The 17,314-nt window shown below is 35.6% G+C and overlaps 1 pseudogene; it reads left to right on the top strand.

Moving 5' to 3' along the window:
- Nucleotides 1-6,196: 6,196 nt before the first annotated feature.
- On the top strand, nucleotides 6,197-6,306 carry LOC117286068 (annotated as a pseudogene).
- The last annotated feature ends 11,008 nt before the right edge of the window (nucleotides 6,307-17,314 follow it).

Genomic DNA, 17,314 nt, shown 5'->3' with positions numbered 1-17,314 from the left:
AACAACATTGCGTATTATAAATATATTTAATCCCAATGAATCATAAACTTAAAAATGGTTAAAATGGCAGATGTTGCATTACATATATATTTTTTTACTACAATAAAAAATAACAAAAATGATAATTAAACCTATTGGTTTATGGGCAAAACATAGCAACAGAAATTCAGAGAATATGAAACTGTATGGGCAACAAAAATACAACGACATGAACTATCCTATTAGTGATAAGAGGTATGAAAATTAAAAACAGAAGAACTTCATTTCTAATCTGTCAGATTAGAACATATTATATAGCTTGACAATCACAAATTTGGGAAGCATGTGGAACACTAGAAATGTTCACGCACTAATGGAAATGTACGTTTTTATCCCTTTGAAGAGTAATTCAGTGACGTTTAGTAAAATTGGACTACATATCCTAAGACCCATGAAGTCCTCTCCTAGACAGGTATCCTATAGTAATTTTTGCATATGTTAGGGATTGAGGAAGAGGAGAGGAAGAGAAAAGAGAGTTAAAAAGGATTAAGATGTGATATGTATATTTACCAGTTCCCCACAATGAATATATTTATTACATATCTCAAACATGTACTAAAATTTTTTTTTGCAAATGCACATGAAAAAGTATGTACAACATGACTCATAGTAAATGTATTTACAAAGCCAAAAGCTAGATATAACCTAAATGTCCATTAAGAGAACAACGAATAAATTACTTGTAGAATATTCATAAAACAGAAGCCTACAGTAGTGAAAATGAACAAATCAGCCCCACACATACTCTCATGGATGAATTTTGTAAACATAAAACCAAGCAAAAATATGGCAAGTTTCAATAGGATAGATTATTTCACAAGAAGTGTGCATGATTTTATTTATACATATTTATCATTCATTTTCTACATCACTGTCTTTAGTAAAAGAAAGTATATAAATGAGAATGATAATTATCAAATTCAAGATATAAGTTACTTCTAGTACAAGTGAGGAAAGGATAAGAGGAAATATCATCAATCTTTATCTTATATGCTGCTGATGAATACAGTCACTCATTGAATCCATATTTAGAGCTTTTCTATGTTTTAACCTTTTATCACATCTTCAGAAAAGGAAGATTAAAAAGATTCACATTTATCTGATATATCTTGCCAAAGGTCATGTTTCAGCCATTGTGGATACTTAGTTGTGGAGAAGTTATGGGCAAAGATCCATAATGTCCAAACCCCACAAAGATAAGGCTGCATAATAGGAGGATTAAGAACAACAGCCAGTAAACTCTATAGTCATATCCTGGGAAAACAATTTCATAACCCTAAGAGTAGAACTACAAAATGTAGAGAAAAAATGGGTTTAATACCTCTCAATTCCCTATATAATGTTTTGAGGGTTTGTGCCTGACTTATTTTCCCTCATCGATTTAAGTGCCACAGCTCCATAAGCCATATAAAAATTATTTTTGAGAGAGAAGGGGCCTAAACAGAAGCAAATTAGTGCTTCACCCGGAGTGTTCATACACGAGGCTGTAGTAACTCTGTCTCATGTTTCTATAGTTTGACACATTCATCCTGGGTGGGTTTAAATATGCTTCGCAATACCCCATCTACCTTTGCACTTAGTCATTTTCATATTCCCCTGGTTCAATCATTTCATACCTACCTGAATGCAAATTTCACATGAAAAATAACAACATGTGAGTAGAGAAGGACACTAAATAGGTCTAATAACCAACAACATTAGACTTCCTTATTAATGTTAATATATTCTGTATTTAATATAAATTGCTGAAAGGCTCTATCCCTGAAGGAGCGAGGGAGTACTGTTCATTCCTTGTTTTACCATAGGAATAAAATTTGGTTAAGCAGCTTGATTTACATCACATACCCAAACTTGATTACTTGAGAAAATTATCTCATTTAATGTGCACAACAACTGTTTTACAACTTGACTCTTTAAACAGTTTTTATTCTTTGATTATTATTCTCAGGAGCAGTGTCAGAATGGAAACTCAGGTTCTATATTTTAATCCCCATATGATTTCTGGCAAATTGTCCTGTCCCCATCAATGATACCGTGCCCTTATCCCAATCCAGGATGTGAAAATAAATTCATTTCTACTCTGCCTCCCTGGCTACAAGAGTTCCCAATACTAGTGTACAATATCCACTCTCCTTATTGGGGAAATGGTCATGAAGGCTTTTCTTCATGTATTTTGAATTTTCCCATCAGTGAGGAAATGTTCACTATACATAATTGCATGGTTTCTAATACTGCTTTCCTTCAAATTGGATTTTCCCCCTACGGATTTTAAAGCTACTTCCATTAGAGAAAAGTAAAAACAGTTGTAATTTCAGTAATTTGCAATTTTCCTCCTTTTGGGATAGTTTTACTCATTGTATTTGAAGGATAAATAATTCGACGATCTTGAAATATTTAATGTGAAAAAGATGTCAAGTTTTTCAACACAAGAAAGCACACATAGCATTGCCATAAAAGTTAGCCTGTTTTTTAGTAGATACATAAACTTATATTTAACTACTAGCACTTTCCATTTCCTGATTTCTGCCTTATAAGGAGCCATTCCATGTTTATTGGTGTTAAATTTGGTTACTAGTGCCACTTAATATAATCCCACATGGTAAAGGCTTTGAGAAGCTCCACACACACAAAAGGAACTCAAACAGGAAGGAAACACAGCAAAAGGATAATGTAACTTAAAAGCCAATTTGGGAGTAAAGCATAGTAGTTGTCTTCTCATATTGCAGAGATTTAAACATACCATAAAATTATATCAAGCATCCTGCAGTGAGCTGACATGCAGCTTTTCTCAACTTCACATATTAGAACTGCAATAATCCAGAAAGAAACATTTTTTTCCAATTGATTTAGGAACTCCCTGTTTAGTTCATCAGATTTTTCAGTGGCCTAAGTCATATAAATCAGAAGCGTTTCCTTCAAAGAATCAAACTTTGAAGACTGACTACTTGGTAGAATATATTATTTCTGTGTTGTAAATTTATAATGAGAATTCTGACCTCCTCTCTCCACATAAGACTTTTTTCTTAGAAGAGTGGTTTTGGAACTCATCTCTGGCCAAGAGGTTTTCATATTGCATGTATTTAGAAAGCTGGTCTTGAACAAGATAATGGACATCAGGAGCTATGATCATTTAAAATGTCTGATTTCGCCACTACTAAAAATAAATTCCAAAAAAGGACTGAGAGGAAACCATATGTCACTTTGAACACTTATTGAAATAATTGCAGGGGTTCAAAAACTGATTTGAGTTTTTGCTAATAAAGATAGCACCCTTTTAGTAACCTTGCTCTAGGAGAATCACTTCCAAGACATGAGTAATAAAATAATGACTAACACTTGCTCAGCACTTCTAGGTACAATACCAGACATTGTCATAAGCACCACATAAAGTACAACAACTTTGCGTGCTGTATTCTACTAATGATCTCACTTTAGAAATGAGAAAACTGAGAGGTTAGTTTGTTCATGGTACACAGAGAGTAGATGGGAGAAGAGTCAAATTCAGACAAGTCAGCCACAAAATCCATAATTTCTACTCCGACCTATTGTGGTACAGCACAATACTAGATATTAATCAAAATATAACCCAAACTGTTATCCAAGAATAAAAGTATAAATTAAATTATTCATATTTACATCACCTTTTGATCATTCCCACACATTGAGATGCACTTTTTTTAATTCAACACGTATTTATTAAGAATCTACTTGGTGCCAGATACTGCCCTAATTAACAGGGTCAGAGAGAAGAAAAAAAATGGTTTTAAAGGGCTCAGAGACTGACAGAAAAGAGAAAAAAGATGAACAGATAAAAAGAAAGAGAGAAGCTAGGTATGGTGGTGCATACCTGTATCCCCAGAGACTCAGGCGGCCAAGACGGGAGGATCACAAGTTTCAGGCCAGCCTGAGGAATTTAGTGAAACCCTGCTTTAAAAGAGGGTGAGGAAATAGCTTAGGGGTAGTGTGCTTGGCCTACTACAAGGCCCTGATTCGATAATAGTAGTGCAAATAAATAAAAGTCCAAGATGCCACAAACTAAAATACAATACTTACATCTCCAGTGCTAGAACTAAGTTAACAAAATATATCCATATCCTAGCCATTAGAAAAAAGAGAAAAAAAAAGAAATTTCTCTTTACTAATCTTTCTTTTGAAAACTGAAATACAGCCTTGCTCCCTTCCTACCCACTACTGCTACTATCTCAGAGAGCCTAAGGGTTATGACAGCTTTACTCAAACATTTTCCTTAGCATTAAGTTGGAATTCCAATATTACCATTAAAGTTTTTGATATTTTAAAACCAGTGTGAAAGTTGACTTTAAAATTTCTCCATTGATAGCAAAGGTTTATCATGTTAGGAGTTTACACAATGCAAGTGGATGAAACTCTATCAGGTCTGGCCCAACATAAGTGAAATGATTAAAATATATGTGCCAACACAATGTAATGGGTAGCTTTTATGACCTAGATGTGGCTATCCAGGCTGTTCAGAAGCCATTTGCAGACTGCAAGTGGAAAGTAACTCAAATTGCTTGGACTAGAGAAGAGAAAAACAAGGGAAACAGAAAGACCAATTGTCCTGAGAAGACAGTTCAAAGCTGGCTTTTCAGTCACTGACTAATGCTGTTTGAATTAAAGTCATGCCTCATTTACAAAAAAAAAAAAAAAAAAAAAAAAAAAACCTAAGGCTGCCTGCTTGAGAATTCAGTACAAAATGAGACTAAAACTTTCTTCTGGGATGGATTAGACCACAGGCTGAAGTTTCCAGAAGACAGCTTCTCACATCTATTCTGTTACTGTGCTCCATTCAAAGAAAGCCCTGGTTCTCCCTCTTCACTCTAAGGAGATTGCAATTGTCATGTACTAACCAATTTTAGATTTCTTCCCTCAAATTAATTGAGTATCATGTACCACTTGGATTTTATAGATTTTAAACCAAAAGACAAAACAAGGACAATAAGTTAATCCCCCCCTTCTATTCTGCCTTCTACTACTACAGAGGCTTAAACTGTTTGCTTTTCTTTGCCTCTGTTTCCCTTTCTAGCTAATGACAATAATCCCTGTTGTAGTCACTTTCTCATCACTGAGACATGATACCAGGCACCCAGGACCCTAGGAAAAAGATACACACTTCCGGCCACCATGACCTACCTCTCCCAAACAGACCCCAACACCTAATAGCTATAAGGCCTCATAATCCAATTACTTTCCAAAAGCCTCGCCTATGTATATGAGGCTCTTGGTGAGCAACTAAATATAAACCCTAACAGGGCCACACCATAACAATCCCCCACTACATCAGTTTATGAAGGACACAGATAAACATTTTTAAAACTATGTTCACTGACTCCCTTGGTTCCTAAAATGTATGTTTTTTTTAGTTTCTCCCACAGAGACTGGGTTGATTTTCATTTCCTCACACTCCAAAAGCATCCAGTCATCACCAGAAGTCTATATAGCATTCTATGCTCCGGCAGGTGGCTCAAATGATCAAGCATCAAGCCTAAGGCTTCATTTCTGTTTAGTCTCTGGCTTAGTCAAGCTCTTACCTTATCTCCCTGGCCTTTTCAGTTTGCTTACCAATTGTTTATCACCAACAAGAGTGAGGCACTTAGGGAGTTGAGTGTGTACACGCACTCAGTCCTTGCTTGCCCTTAAAGATCTTGAATTTAAAAGGGAAGACAGGAAAACTTCTCACCATAGGCAACCTCCGCCTGACCCTGGTTCACAGAGAAACCCTAACTTGAAAGAACAGACATTTATATAGCTTTTGATTTCCCCCCACCTTCATAATCCCAACACCAGTCTAAGTCATTTAGGAACAAGCCACTGTTCCTTGATTATCCCACCTAGTCATTTCCTAAAACCCTCCTCTGCAGCCAAAATGTAATGACTTCCAAAGGCAAGTGCTGCTTCTCTTCATAGGTGTTTATCCTTATCTGACAGCACACATTCCAGAGTTTGGAATATTAAGTTGGCCACCCATTTAATGACTGAGAGCTTTCATGCAGCCTTTTCCAAAATTTTCTATACTGTCATTCATCTGGTAATAATGGAAGGATCCCAATTTCACTTGCTCTAAATCTTTACCTCAGAGGCGAGATCTGTTCCCCTGGACCAAGCTCAGTGGGGACTATATACACAACGATGCCTTAGTGTGTTGTATGAAAGGAAAGAAGGTTAGCACTCCTCTTGATAAGGACGGAAGAGGCCCTTGGGCCTCACAACAAGGACACCTTAGCTCTGTCAGAGATTCCAACTCTTACTGACTCCAATGTGCCCACCAATAATACCAGCTTCATTACACACACTCCTGCATTTCTGTAGGGACTCTGCTCTGCAGACCCTAGAATTCTCTTTTTTTTTTTCTCATTGAATTTATTGGTACTTTTTAGGTATATAGTACAGTTACATTCATCATTGGGATCTTGTACCTTCACATGACAGGTCTTGGTTCTCATTTTTTCCCCATACCTCTGCCCTCTCTTCACCCCCTCCTCCCTTCCCTATGTACAAATAACGTTTTTTCCATTTTTTCATTTTCTCATATTTTTCTTTTCCCTTATTTCCATTCCCCTATCCTTCCCATTTCCCCTACGTAGCCCTTTTCTTCCTACTTTACATTGTCAGTTATACCATTTGGATCTTATTTACAGTTTTAGCTTTTCACACTAGAGAAACTATTCGGTATTTACACATGTGTGACCTATTTATTTCACTGAAGAGTATGACCTCAATATTTAGTCATTCATAAGAAAATAGAATCTCTCTTATACTACTGCAGTCTAGGTTGCTTTCTTGACATAGGATCTTAGACAATAACATACTCAGTTGAGCTTACAGTATGCCAAGCCCTCCTGCTCTTTAGTCTGTGTGTGTGTGTGTGTGTGTGTGTGTGTAAAGGTATGCATTCATGTTTTTTTCAATCTTCACAACAATCCTATGATCTATGATCTATTACTATGTCCATTTCATAGATCAAGAAACTGAGGAACTGAGGTGTAACTTGCCTAAGGCTACATCACTAAGAAGCAGCAGCAGAAATAAGACTGAAACCAGTCTAGTGCTACCATCTGCTTTCTTAACTTCTATGGTGAAATACAAACTGCCTCCCCCAGGGAAGACTATCTGTACTGGACCAAATGCCATTATTTGTATCCATTATTTAATGAAACCTACATAAAGGCATACCTGGTTAAAGTTTTGCACCTTTTTATTGATGCTTAAATTTCATTGCATCCTACATGAATAAGTTTTTGACACATGTTCTATGGTCTGACAAAATGCTGTTGTTTAGAAATGCTTCAATATAGTTTATAAATAATTAAGAAAAATTATTTTAAAGGTCAGCATAGTGGTAGTGTTGCTTAATGGAACTAATAGTGATGACTTCTCAGCAAATTGCCCCTGCTTCATCTAATACCAATAGTGTGATCTTATTAATTACCAAATCTTCTGAGCCTCTAGTTCCACACTTACAATGAAGAATATAAGGAAAATTCTACCTACATTATGCATTTGTTTTTAGGCTCAGGGAAACAATGCATATGAAAGCATTGTATAAACTATAACATTTCATATAAACTAATTATCATCAGAGACAAAAAGATAGAATTAAGAAAATGAGAAAGAATCCCTTGCTCATAAGAAAAAGCCAATCACATGACTTCACATTGACAGCCATAAAACCTACATTTTTGTTCTGGCATTGGGCAAGATGGAATTAATACGAGAAAATGAAAAATAATGGAAACAAAGTCTTTATATGAAGGGAAGGTAGGGGAATGGGGAAAAATAAGAACCAAGATTGATCATGTAAAGGTACAAATTTCCAACAATGAATGTCATTATATTGTATACATTAAATGTACCAGTAAAATTAATTTTTTTTTAAAGTACTGACCCTTATATTCCCATTCTGTAGAGGAGAGAATAATAAGTTTTAAGAAATCTCTTGAGAGACTGGCTATGGGGAGAAAATTTCATGAGTATCATCCTTAAAATATCTGTCAGAGGAGTACTATAAAAGGGTCTTCCTTCTCTTGCATGATCTTTAGTGGTTTCCTTCCTAGATTAGCTATACCAGAGAAGAGTGGGAACCAGAAAAAAAAAAAAAAAGACGCCAGCTACTAGAGCAGGAAGTGCTAATCTTAAAAAACTTTAATCAAACTAGAATAAGGACACATGCATGAAGCTAGTTTAAGATAACTTCTGTGAAAACCATACAGGTAAAAGTGGAAGAACAGCCAAGGGTTAAATACAGTTACCTAAGAATTTATACTTCTTAAACATTGTATTAAATCATGGAAGTGCTTCATCAGGAAATCAAAGTCCAATTGAATCCATCCACAGGACAGTGGAAAAGACATATAGTCCTTTAACAAATTTCATACCTCAGGGTCTAAGATTTTCAACTACCACAAACAGCAAGTGCCTGTCATAGAGAAGGTCTACGTTGTAAATACATGAAAAGACAGAGTCAAGTTCGAGTCCTGGCCTTGTCATTAACTAACTTGGTGATTTAACATCACTGAGCCTCACTTCTTCCATCTATAAAGTCAGGTTGCTAGAGAAGCTTCCCTTAGTTTCCAAAATTCTGTAATTCTTTTGTTCTCATTGGAAACCAGATACCTGGAGAAATTTAAAAGTCTCCAGAGCACTGGTCTTTTATATGTATACCTATGAAGTAAAAGTATGAAAGAAGGCCTAATCAATTAATATATATGAGACAACCTGTTCACCTTGTCCTCATGTCCATATGCAACGAAATCACCCATTCATGTGGAAACGGCTCAGGGAGAACAGCCAAATGAAGATCACATCCATAATCACTGCACACAAATAACTCAAAGCACAAACCCTACATAATTGTTGACAATTGTGGCATTAAAAATTCATTATCACCAGAAAGCATTATAACTTCTCAAAATGAGTGCAAAACTAAATAAACATCAACAATATGAAATGAAGATAATGTGGCATTTGGGGACCTTTATGTTAATTTTAAAGGGTGTATAAACCATGCAGTCATTTAATTGTTTGGTAACTAATTGTAGTAAGATGAAAACCATAGTGAAATGACATAGTCCACTCCCGGAAGTGCTAAATAATAGGGATTGAAAGTAAAATCAGGAAAAAGACAAACTGTTACTATCATTTTAAAATTGGGTGAGATGTATGTAATCCTTGCACAGTGGGGCTTCACCTGAATTAGATGAGTAAAAACGATGAGGAAAGGCAGGTGACCAACCCATTCAGCCAGAAGCCACATACTTCTGCTCTCCTCTCCATTCTGTGCTATCTGTGGTGCCGTCTCCTCCATGGCCTTCCCTCTGGACTGAGTGAGCTAACAATTGAATTAGATTTCACCATTAGAGAAACTGGTCCCTAGAGAGCATCTCTAAAATCATTCAAGCAGAAAAGTGAGAAAGCATGTTTTATGGTTTGCTGAACAATTCCAAGGCTATGTATAAACCAAGAGTCAACTCTGCCGTGCACTGGGCTCCATCTATGAATTCCACATTAGATCAAGGGATGATAAAAGCTCAGATAAACATTTTTGTTTTATGCCTCAACAATTTATTCTCTCTTTCTCTTAGCCAACGCTGTTGACCCAACTTATTCCGTGAAAACACACAATCAGCAAGTAATTGTTTACCTTTGCTCACTGAAGCAGGCCTGTGTGAAAATTCCACTCATTTGTTATCCTGGTTACCTATTCTCCCTTACCCATTCATCTTGATTTTCGTTCCCTTTCTATTGATTTTATGAAGGAGGTCTTTTTTTTTAATTTGTTCTTCATAAATGGTATTGACATAACTGTGTTTTGCCATTTTACCTTACATATTGTACAGTAAACATGAGCTACTTCATTTTCTCTCATAAGGAAAAGCCTGGCATGCATATGAGAATATCAACTCAGGGGTCATGGGAGAATCTTCTATTATTGACAATGTATCCAAATATTGGGGACACTTGTTTAAAATAATGCTGAAACTCCTTGCTTCACTTTCTCTGCTTGTAAAGTAAGATTGTAGGAAAAACTAGTGTTGTACACATGAATAAGTTTACATTTGTAATGCAGTTTGAGATCACTAGATGAGAAGTTATATATAAAAATCAGAAATAATAGCATTGTTCTTAGTAAGTACCTTTACCACAAATGTATCCTTCCACAATGCTCATAAAAAGGAAAAATATTTGAGAGATGGATGCATATTACCTTATAGGCAAATTTTTACTTGATGTCAAGCCCTGTCATGGGCTGATCTGACAAAGTATAATTACCATCACCTGAGAGACATCTTTAAATGTCTTTATTTGTAAAATACGAAACAAAACAAAATCAATGTCTCTTTGGGGGGACCAGAACTGTTTATTGTGAAATTAACAATTATACATGTGTGTATTCAAACAGTTCCCCCCAAATCTTATTTTTATGGTTTTTAATGTCAGCAATTTTACTGAGATAAAACTTGAGAATAATATATTTCCTTGAGAATATTAAAAACTTGCCTCCAATATTTTGTTTTGTTTTTACTTTTTATTTATTTTCTTGCAAAGATAAAATGAGAATAATAGCTCATCCTTAGCCTCTCTGTTAATTCATACCCTTCCTAGTCCTTAGAAGTCTAAAGATGTAAACATTATCCTTTAGGAAACAGAAACCCTATAGCTTTTTGGGATTTGCAGACGCGTAGTCTAATAAACAATATGTATTTTCCTCCTTAAACTTTGAGTCTCCAGGCTTTAAATAAGCCTGTCATATAGCACTTTGTAAAAAGAAACTCAAAACTACTTATAGCTAGGTTAAAGTATTCAGTAGGTTTTGTCAGAGGCAACCACATGCAATTCTACTAAGAAATTTGGATCCAAAATTTGCTCACACAAAAAAAAAAAAAATCAAGAAGAGATAGCATTTTAAATGTAGATATTAATGTCATTTTCAATCTCTCATTTAAAATTTACCTTTCAATGTTTCTCAGATTTTTGGACTTCAATCTATTAACTTTATCAATTATTTATCATCCATAATTGGCCAACTAAGAACAGTGCACCACATGCATGGTTTAGGGAAATAGAGAATAGTGGGAATATATTTCTTGAGTCAATTATATTCACACAAAGAAATACTCAAGTTATGTAAATATGGAAAAGTAGTATTTGTTTTCTATCACAAAGAATCCTACATCACAGGAGGGATTTCTCTAAAATTTATTCAGAATTATTTTAATTATTACCATCTTTATTGAATACCACTCATCAGTACTTAATATTCAACCAGGATTCCTGAATTCTATTTTGACAATTTTGAGACTACAAAGATGTTTTTAAAATCCTACATTATTCTAAGTAATCCTAATATTATTATTCATTTATTAATTTTAGGAAAAATACAACATATTTGGCTTGAATGATATTTATTGGTAGTAAAAAAATTCTTAGCAGGTACCATCTAGTTCTACTAAGCCATTCAGGGATATTTGCCCAAATCACCCTGTCATAGGTAGAATTTCAATACCCTTGCCCAAATTTGCTTATTAAAATCCTAATGCCCAGTACCTCAGTGTCTGATTTCATTTAGAGAAGGGTGCTTTATAGAAGTAATTACGGTATAATGGAGTCATTAAGGTAGGCACTGAACTAATATGATTGGTATCCTTACAGAGATGAGGACACAAATGCCAAGGAAAGACCATGTGAAGAGGCAGGAAATGACAACCATTTACAAGAGAGAGGGTTCAAAATAAAATCAATCCTGTCAAAACCTTAAACTTGAACTTGTGGTCTTGAACTATGAGGAAATACATTTTGGTTGCTTAAGCCACCCCATTCATGGTGCCTTGTTACGGCAGTCCTAGCAAACTAATGCACACTTTCTCCTCAACTTAGCCAACTTTTCAACAGATTAGTAGGGCACACTTAAGCAAAGTCTATTTACTAGTCTGTAGCTGACAGCTGAGGTCACTTAGGTCGCCTACAAATACCTAGGGCTGTTCTATCAAGAACTTTGGGAACTGCCTGTTCCCATGCACGTCCACCTTGTATAACACACAATACCATCTCAAAACCCAAATGCTCATGGCTAAATTATCTACTTAAGTAGAGTTGGCTTATTATCATTCATCTCTATATTCCCAGAAAAGAAAGAAGCTGCCAAAATGGAGGATAGAAAGGGATTCTTAACTGTGTTCTCTGTTTCTTAACATAAAACAGCAAAGTTCTGGCTTTGGGGTATTAGTTTTTCTACCTTATTTTAAAATTTATTCTTTCTTTCCTATCTTCCTTGTGTGAGAAGAGAGACTGAAGTTTTTCAAAGATTTTGCTTTTGTATGACTTTGTTTCTACTTGCATCACCTCTGTTTGTGGCTAGTCTACAAAATTAGGTAGAAACTGTCTGGGTCTGTTATTCTTTAATCCCTTACACGAATATACAAGTATACGATTTTACCTGAAAACAAGTATGGCTCATTGTGGTGGAGTCATGTGTGTGTGATTTTATACCTTTTTTAAAGTTTCTCTTTAAGTATCCATGGTTTACTCACATCTTGGTATGCATTTCATCTTGGACCAAATTTTATCTTTTTCAGCATTAATGGTCTTTTTCATAATCGTTTTTAAATAAAACTTTCCACAAAAGACCAAATTAAAACCAGCTAAGTCCCTGGGTATCAAACCAGAGAAGGTCCCACAAAGAGATGGCATATAGCCATATCTCCTCAGGAAGACAAATAAGTAGGCCTGGAACCTAGTTAACCTGGACTAACCTGGATAACCTGGAACCCATCACTCTTGGATGTAAAATTGGCTTTTCAAAACAAGAAGTGGTACCTAGGCCACATTTACAGAGGCCAATTACTGTAAAGCATGTTTAGTTTCCCCAAACATGTAGAAATTTTAATACGAACCAGTTTTAAGCTTTTAGCATGTCATAGTCTCTTCAGTGTTTCAAAAAGTGCTAATATCCCAGTTGAAGTGGGAATTTGACCAAGAAATTATCTCCCTCAATTAGCATATTGTGTGAATATTCTGATCAAGCAAAGCGTTTTACATCTATACATAAATACTTTTTCACCCTTGGTTCACTTAAGCAGTGCCAAGTTGGTATACTGGTTTGTTGCTTTTGTTAAACTCCTATGCAGTACAAATCTAAGAAAAGTGAGCTGTACTTACTGGTTTCCTTGGCAAAAGAGCACTGACCAGAATGTAGTACCTAAATATAAATTTATGTGAAATAAATCACATTTGTGAAATAAAGCTGACAGTAGTGACTCCATCAAGTGGAGACCACTCTGTTAACTGGTTGACAGGCCAGAAGAAAGTTATTTGCTGAGAAGGAATACCTGAGGGCTGTACAAAGTAAACTCTTTCCTAGAATAATGGTTTGTTTTGAGCTGGTCTGTGCTGGACCAATGAGCTATAGAAGTAATTTTTTCCTCTTTTCATAATTCTTGACAATCTATGTAAGTCTCTTAAATTCCTCTTCTTTTACCCTGAAGGACCGACCCTCTGAACCCCTCTCTAACAGGACAATTCTGGTATCTTCAGAAATCAGAGTGCCTTTTTGTTTCAGAGATCATCTGAGCCTCTTTGGATGATACATGCTTTCTGTGGAGGTGGACAAAAGTCTTTAGAATCAAGCTACTTCCAATTTTCAGCTCGGCTTTCACTACTTCTGGCCACTTTTATTGCTCAGAATGGCCAGGGCCATGGAACACTGTCCTTTCCTTCATGATGAGGCAAGATACCCAGTTAAATCCCTGACCAAGAACAGAAGTTTCCTGAAACTTTCAGTCAATGAATAAAATGTCCCTCATAGGTCTGAGAGGGGATCAACAATAATATACTAAATAGTATTTCTCCTTTCATGGGCTGTATAACACCACTGGTGTATAAGGTATTTTAGATAAGACACAAGTGAAGTTTTCTGTAATTATTTAAATTTCAAAAGTCACTTGAAAGAAAGATAGCCGATAAATGGCAGTCCACCTAGTAAGCAAAGAGAGCAAACAATGCAAATACAACTAGAGAGTGATGGAAACTTGGGAAAGGCAACACAACAATGCTTAAGACTTTAGGTCACTTTTTTTTCCTAATTTATACTCTCAGGAATCCTAAACAGGATTTAAAAAATAATTCCTACCTAGGCACAGAGTGGTGAAAACACAGTACAATAAAGTCAAAGACAGTGCATTTGAAACACATAGTCCAGAAAGCAAAGGCACCCCATTAAGGACGTCCTAAAAACAGTAAAGGAAGCCAGAAAAAGAATTAGATAAAGAGCTGAGAGAAAATAGTTGTCAACTTAGTATTTATCCCTAGCCAAACAATTACGGAAGAGTGAAGATAAAATACACATTCTCAGACTATAAAACTGAACATAATTATCATTAATAGATCCCCATGGAGAGATTTTTCCCCCCATGGAGAGATCTTTTAAGAGATAAATTTCAAGAGAGTGAAAGTACACTTAGAATGAAAGAGCGAATGTAAAGCCGGAAGGGATGTACAAGAAGGAATGGGAAGCAAGAAATTGGAGGCATAGGGTCAATTTAAATAAACACTGGCTTTATAACATAACGACAGTGACTAATATGAGTTTTTAACAATTACGTGAAACTGTAATATTGGAGGACAACAACGTGCCAGTTATTTCAGAAGTGATGACAGCTACTGAGGTTGAAGGTCTTTACATTCATTTGGAAGGAGGACAGAGCACTGACTCGTATTTGACATTACTAAGTTAAAAATGTAAATTTAAAATAAGAATAATCATTAAGAAATTTAAAAGGAGGGAGAAGAGTCAGTGGATGAAAATGGGAAGAAATAATGAAAATCCATCATCTACTATAGGGGATAAAAGAAGGATAAAGGAAGTCGAACAGAACCAAAGCAGAATTTGAACCAAATATTAAGGAACAGTTACATCCAAAACAGATTGTGTATTTCAAGATGCAAGTGTTTCTCCATATGCACACAGCACACCCTGTGTGTGTTGTCCTGCGTATTATCACAGCGTTTTCCAAATTTAAAATGCCACGGTCTAATTAGTAATCTCTTTCAACCACAACTGCAGTGGTGAAGCTTGCCCACCACAAGGTCCTTATTGTCCCCAGTGGTGCTCAGTTTCAGAAGGTACGGGTTTGGCAGAGCAAAACAAAAACTATCCCCTCAAAAGAGCTCATATTCATAAGTACATATGGATACACTTCAAAACCCTAGAGCCTGTTACACTGTTTTCATCTTGATTCTGCTTATGTACTGTACAGACCCCTGAAGTCAATCCTCTTCCCACTATAATTTAGCTAAGGATTCTGTTACATCTATCTGCACAAGGAATTTAATTTTTCAGAATGGAAAGTAATAAAGCTCACCCCAAACTGAAACTGCAAGATTGGAAACGCCCTGCTTCGTAGCATCAGCAGGCATGTAAAAAGAATGAGATTTTTGTTCCTAAAACTAAAATATTCTGAAGCAATTATTTACTTAATATTTTGCTGAATTACCCAGGATTGCAGTTTTGATTAGGAAAGCAAAAGAGAAGTCTGCAGGTGGCCTGTAAAGCTAATTTTGAAGATAGCTCTGCTAAGCTCATGCGGTGGACTTGGAGAATATTAACATAGCGTTACAAACCGCAGCGCCCTCAGGGTGTTCACCTGCCACAGAATTTAATTTATTTTATATCTCATTGAATAGACTGAGTCTCATCCATTAGGTAAATATGAAGTGAAAATATTGTCTTGTTTCTCTAAAGAGGAAACCAGCAAAGGCAGTGGATTTATTCTCACAAAATCTTCTGCTATTCCAACTGGGTTCAAATTCAGGCTGTGTTGTGACCTATTCCTCATTAACACTCAGTTTTAGGAGTCTATCAATTACTGGAGGATCAAATGTGCTGCTTGAGTATATGTAAGATAGAAACAAAAATCGGATCAAATAGATAATTTCTGTGATGATAAATTTGCCTGTGGAACTTCAGATGTCATACTTTAGTTGTCTGACGTTCACAGACTGAAAATATTTTCAATCTGTGGCCCCACTTACATGTTTGAGTATTCATGAAGCTTGGTAAGGCAAATGGACCCAGAATTGGATAATTCTGAGAAATGTTTCATATTAGTGGTGACAGAAAAAAAGGCTTGGAGCAGCAAGCAACCTTTAAAAATAAAAATAAGAAGTAAGTGAATCAAATATAACATTATAATAGAAAGGAAATTGAATTCATCTGCACAAGATAAGGGTGGCTTCATTATTCACAGCATCCTGGCTGTGCTGTGACACCAGAGACTGATGAGGCCACCCCATTTCTGGAAGATAAATCCAATAGGAAAGGTATTGTTCTAATATAGTCTCAAAATATATAGAATATACTTAACAGATGGCAATGGAATAGTATTTTTATCTTCAGACATTCATAACACGAAGGAACATAATTTGCAGCAAGGCAAACCTGAAATAAGTTTCATACAGAACTCATCTTTTCAACTCATTTGGCAAAATTAGTTTCTCAGGAGGAAGGAGTGGAAGCCAAAGGCATTAAGGTGCTTTTATAAGTCACCTTGGTAGAAGTGAGTTCTTCACAATCAATAAAACAACTGAAGATGTGCTATCCTTAAGCCTCTAAAAAAGAAAGCTTCTAAACATTTGGAGAGATCATCCAAAGAGGATTTCAATAAAAGTTCACTGACTCATTTAGTTAGTTTAATCTTTATTTATCAAACTTTTTAAAAGCTCCTTATCTTGTGGCAATTAATAATTCTTCCTATATGCCTCTTTTCTAATTCCTCCCAAATAATAAATCCAGTTAACTACAAGGCAAATACCCAAATTTGAATGCGCACATTCCCAATTTCTATTAAACATTCTTGGGGTTTTATTTTCACCTTTCTTCTCTTTACTTAACCCCAGCATTTCACCCAACTTCCCTTATTTGAAAATAAAATGATGCCAGTCATAGAATGAATCTCAGTTTTGGATTTTGAGGATTTCTCAAAGACATTGTTACTTTAAAATCCTATTTCCAAGTACATAACCTAGAGATTGTTCCTAACACAAACATGAAAAACTTCCAAGGAGAAAAAATGAAAGCAACTTAATGACACAACAACCAACAGAGCACTTTTGGAGAAAGCTTTGGACTATAAAGGAAGCTACTCCTCCACATGATTGTGAATCATGTAAAATACACAAAATGGTTTCTTTGTTTGGAAATGTTATTATAAAGGCAATCACTGCAAATGAGGTGTCACTGTGTATAGGTCCACTGTTCCAAATG

This window comes from Fukomys damarensis, unplaced genomic scaffold, assembly GCF_012274545.1.
Source record: "Fukomys damarensis isolate Sample0158 unplaced genomic scaffold, DMR_v1.0_HiC HiC_scaffold_14, whole genome shotgun sequence".
NCBI classification, from domain to species: domain Eukaryota; kingdom Metazoa; phylum Chordata; class Mammalia; order Rodentia; family Bathyergidae; genus Fukomys; species Fukomys damarensis.
This window is presented reverse-complemented; position numbering and strand designations above follow the sequence as displayed.